Below are 5,676 nucleotides of genomic sequence, written 5' to 3' on the forward strand. Positions count from 1 at the left end.
TACCCTCCTACTACTCAGGGGTTTGGCAGATGAGTGGCAGCTCTGTCTCCTGGTGGCGGCTGTTCTAAGCAGAACACTCTCAGAAATAGAAATACTGGAGGTCAAGGGCAAGGATCATCCTGGGTCTCCTCCTTTGGAGTAGATTTCTGCAAAGTCACATTCTCAACAGTTTACTTACCCAGTAATGAGACCAAGCTATTTTTGTGGTAAAGAGAGTCATAAAATACATGAAATATGCCGGCTGTCATGGTTGTCATCATTCAGTGGTAATATGGAACACATACATTTCAAATACACTGATAAAGGAACTATTTCATGTACTCACAAAGTCCCACATCTTTCTCTAAACAGGCTTTCTAGTATATGAGGGTTTCACCATCTTACCAGAGGAAGGCATCAGAGAGTCACTTCCTCAGAGCAGCTCCACAGTGTGTGATCAGCAAAAACAGGAAATGAACCGTAAGTAATCAACATTTCTGAGATGGTAAGTCATCACTATAACTGAAACACCAGAAGGAAAACAAAGACTGAAATACTTAAGTGTATATAATTTCCCAACCAATTTATACTTACACCAACAAATATAACAAAACCACACAGGATGTGATGTCTACAGTGAGGTATGATCATGTTGTGATGATCATACCGAGTTGAGTGGGTTTAATGTTTCCCTGCATGGATGTGTTACTGATGCTGAAATTCAACAAGGTTACCTCCACAAATAGTGTCACTAGTTGGATACTTTTATGAATCCAGTCATTTGGATGAGTCATTTCCAGTAATATTTACTATGCTTCATATTCTACAGAAAGCAAAACTATTGTGATACATTTTTCTGGAATAACCCATAATAGTTATTCTAATCCGTGATTTTAATGTATATTATTATATTAGGTTTCAATGTTGCAGTAGCGGTAGTAGTAGTAGTAATAGATTTTTGCTGAGCAGAAGTTTGAAACCACAGTAATAGTATTAAAGGTGAGGATTATCATATCAGACTATTATTTTAATAGTCTTCTTTCAATAATACTTTAGTTTGAATTTGTCAACATTACCTACATCAACTATAAGAACTATCTACATTTTCAACATAACAAACAGCCAAACTAAAAAACAAAAATCCATTAAAAAATTTAAAAAATTATAAAAAACGAATTTACTCTGAACATCCAACAACCAAGCAGAACTTCTGTATGTTAACATCTGATCGACTAAGATGAAATATGTTAAATCTAAATAAACATACATGTACATCACATATAATCGTAATATATCATGTCTCTGTCGAGTAACCTCACATTTGATCCCTTAAAATCAGAACTCCAACATTTATTCCTAAATAACATTGTAACATAAAGTTATAGGACAACCGATTCTCTAGTTTTAATGTGTATAATCTTTGGTTCATATAGCCTAAGGTAGAGTCTGAGCGGAACTTGTTGTATGAATGTTATTTTCCTTTTATAAAAAAAAACTAAATTATGTTCATTTTTCATTTTGGACAGGACACTATTACTGTGTACGGAAGTGGAAAATCCAAACCCTAATTAGACCTACTTGTCTGTCAACCTAGGGCACAGCACCACATAAAAGACGCTGTGGTACTTCAGCATTGGCATTCCTGTGGTCGTCATTGTGTTCCTGTGATACATGGGCTGTGGTGTTTCTGTGGAACTGTGAGATTGGCTGGCACGTTGAGGAGAATTTACTATAAGACGTTTAGTGTTCTGTGGAACTGCAATGTTATATGAGTGCTGACATGGTACTTACTGTGAACTGGGGGATAAAAAAAAACTGTGAATAAAACTAGTGTTTCCTGTGCGCTGTGTGTTTCATGACATACAAAAGAAACATGTCTCAGGGAAAATCATCCAAAAGTCTGGAAGTTGTGGTGACAAATAATTCAGGTCATTCTGCTGATTATGACGAAGGGATCATTCGATATTTTGGGAAAAGGGTTTATTTGCTCTCGTGCTGAAAGTCACATGGCCAGGCTCCATCCAAAGGTAATTTCTTTACGTTAATCGGATTAAATGAAGGTTTAAAAAAAAACAAAAAAACACTGTATATACAGATGGATGATGCGTCTCCACCCATTCACACTATCCACAATTGAAGCCAAAATATCCCGGGCATGAGTGCCTCCATCTTGTGTATTTAGAGCTAGAGTCTGCACAGTAGCGATCAAGAGGTGGAGCTGCTGTAGCGAGGTCACACCAACACACATGCTCAGCCAATCACGAGTCAATCATGATGTTAGCGTTAACTTAATTAAAACAAAACTTACCCGAAAAATAAGAACAAAATAATACAATTTGATTGGTACACAGTTTGGTCCCATCCACCAACATGGGGGAGGCATGATTTATCTAAACTGCGGCCAACCACCAGGTGGCAATCAAGATGCCTTGGCTCCACTTTTGGGGAGCAACATGTGGGCAATCTTTAAATAAGGATTTCAATCTTAATGCTAATCTAAGCTATCTGGCTGTTGGTTGTATCTACATATTTACATAATCTTATCCAACTCTCTGTAAAACTCAATAAGCTTTACTTTAAAACAACAAGCTTTACAGAAGTGACCACAAGAATAAACATGGGTATAAAGATCTGCTCATGTCTTCTGACTCCCTGACTTTTCTTCATCATTTTTCTTTGGCCTTCATCTTCACTGCTTAAATCCTCTGTAGTTCCTTTGTGGCTCTGGACCGGGAACAGCATGTTCCCTGTTGTCTGGTCTAATCTCACATTGCTTGGACAACTCTGGCTGCTAATGTTGCAGTCTGGAGCATTTTGAATGGGACCTCTGTCGTTAACTTGCTTTGCTTCCACGCAACTGGATGACAAAGCTCAAGTCCCACGGCAACACTCTATCATCCATCTTGTGTTCATTAAATCTGAGTGCTCTCATTCTGATCACATCGCATAAGTGTGGGAATGGCAGCGACTTCAACCGACCCACATTTCTACCATGATTCCTGACAACCGCAGCCCCAACGGGCCTGGACAGCACGAGAACTGTCCTGTGGGCATTATATATACAGAGTGAAATCATAACAAACCTCGTTCTAAACTGGATCCCCACCACATGACTTCATTCTGGGTGTGGGAATCGTGGTGTTCAATCCAAATACACTCATGACCTCAGTTTGGACAGATCTTCCTCTTCGATACCACATGACTTCATATGTGGGGAGGAAGGGGTCTGTCAAACAAATGGGCTTTGTATTTTAGAGCTTATCTTCGCTGAAAATCACACAGGACAAATAAAAAAGGTAAAAGAGAAAAAAAAGTCTTTAAGGTTGTTCCAAAGCTGGAGAACTCCTGGATGACTTGATCAGGTGCTTGGGAAAGTCAATTGACAAATGACCAAATGTGGTCAAGGAATGTAAAGAGCCAGAAACTGTCCTTTCATTTTTTTCATGCTCATTTCCGGATACGTTTGTGTCTGCTGAAGTGTGTTTTCATTTTACTGAAACATTACGTCAGACCCACACCCTCATAATTCAGCAGGGGCTGAACGTGTGAACAAAAGGTGCTGAATTAGATCAGACGTACGTTCACTGCAACACAAAAGAGCTGACAGAGGAGGGAGTGAATGTGTCCGTCTGACATAATTCCTCTGTGAGTTTATCTGCTTGGTTTTGTTTGCTTTGGTTTCCACCTAGTGATAAGAGTGTCATAATGATCGCCATGCGTCTCCCTTGGGTGACCAGACAAGACTCATAAGTCTATATGATAAAAATATACTGGCTGTGTGGAAATCCCATGACTTCTCCTGCATCATATATGAAACTGAAAAAATCATGAGCTAAAAATATGATAAACATGAAGCAGAAGCACAGAACGAGGTCCAGCTGGAAACACTGAGATTTGACACGCACATATTTTTTTTTTTGCTTTAGTATTTTTTAAAGCCATGTCCACAATAAAACTAAAAAGAAAATCCGCAACCAATTAAATTAGAGGCAGAAAGGCAAAACTGTTGTATTGTCTTTTCTGTCTATGATGATGAGGATGTAAAACATTATTTTACCTTGAATATAGAAATGTGAGCATGTTCTTGGCTTGTTTGCCTGCAACATTTTGAAGCTGAAGTGCTGTGTTTGTCAGTATGCCTTGGATCTCTTCCGGACCCTGGAGGCCCCAACATTCAACCAAGTAAAAAAATACACTTCATTATCCTCACTAAATATTAACCTGTGTTTTATAGCTTCCTCCATTTTGGACTCTCCAGCTCTCAATTCCCACACATGTCAACACTTTCCATCAGGCTTGATGACTATAATTCCCTTTTCACCTTTGGTCCTGCTCTGACCTGGAGCGTCCATCCTGAGGGATCTGATCGCCAGCGGACAGCTCCAAGTTACTGGTGTGAACAAGCTCAACACACATTGGCGACGCATTTGAGATCCGATCACTCAGACCATATTCGGAAGGAGTAGCCTGATACATCCCTGAACTGCTTACATCAGGTTCAAACACAGAAGCAATTCTACTCCTCTGCTATGTCTATTCTTAAAGGTGCTATCCATTTTCTGCAGAGGGGAACCTGAGCCAGATGTTTTCACCACCACAAACAAACCCACTGATTGCAATTTTTACTGCCCATTCTAGGATTTTAAGGACGGGGTAATCAGCCATGGTCTTATTTCTCTTTTATTTTAAGGGCCATTTAAGTAATTTACCTTGCACTGTACACAACTACAAGATTTTAGTTGACCTTAAAAAGTGGCTTAACGTGATCCCAAAAGTAAAAAGGTAAACCAAGATTAGACGTGTTTACGTCCCTTGAAATCCTGCACATATCTTGCCCAACAGTACCCTTGCAGCAACTGTTACAATTTATGCGGAGCACAATTACTGTACCTCAGCTTTAGCTCCCTGGCCTGATTTAGATTACTACAAGCAGGGCCAAAAAGCCAGTCTAGCTCCCAAGGTCCACGGGAATTTGGCCACAATCTTTCCTTCTAAGTCAGCAACTGGTGGTTCCTTGTACCACTGTTATAGGGCTAGAGTGGCTGCTGTCACCGGACTTTCCCGGCAGGAGAAAATGGTACGGTAGGGTTCAGCTGTCACCAAGGGGTCAGCAGCAGCAAGGGGGAATTAGCTGTGCAGCCGGCCAGCCAAGACATCTAGCATTCAGCTAGCCTCAGCTGCTAACAGCACCCGCGTTGGCAAGGCTGGACAAGTTAAATATAGGGCCATACATTTTTTGGCTCTGTGTGACTCCGGTCAGAAAGAGTTGGGAGGGAGAATGGACGATGCAGCTGAGTAAAAATATCTGGCCCCGGGACAAGACCAGACATCACACCGCACCTCTGCTCTGGCACCGGGTAACGGCCCCCTTTCAACTGCTGAGAGGCCGTGGAACAGTGCCTGCTTTTACCTCCTTTAACCCGCCACCCTGTTCTGCCCTTTTTATTCTCACACACTCGTCCACTGGCTTTTGGGAAGGATAGAAAGGGTGAACGAAAATGAGAGGTGTGTTTAGTGCTGGGCAGAGCAGAACTGGATAGGCTGTGGGAGTTAAAGCAGAGAGGGAGGGTTAGAGAGAGGGAAGTTCCAGTGCTGTGTTAGTTCTCTCTACCATTCCCTCCCTGACCTGAAGAACTGATAGAGGACAGAGAGAGAGAGAGAGAGAGAGAGAGAGAGAGAGAGAGAGAGAGATGGCTC

Source organism: Platichthys flesus, chromosome 10 (genome assembly GCF_949316205.1).
Source record: "Platichthys flesus chromosome 10, fPlaFle2.1, whole genome shotgun sequence".
Lineage (NCBI taxonomy): Eukaryota > Metazoa > Chordata > Actinopteri > Pleuronectiformes > Pleuronectidae > Platichthys > Platichthys flesus.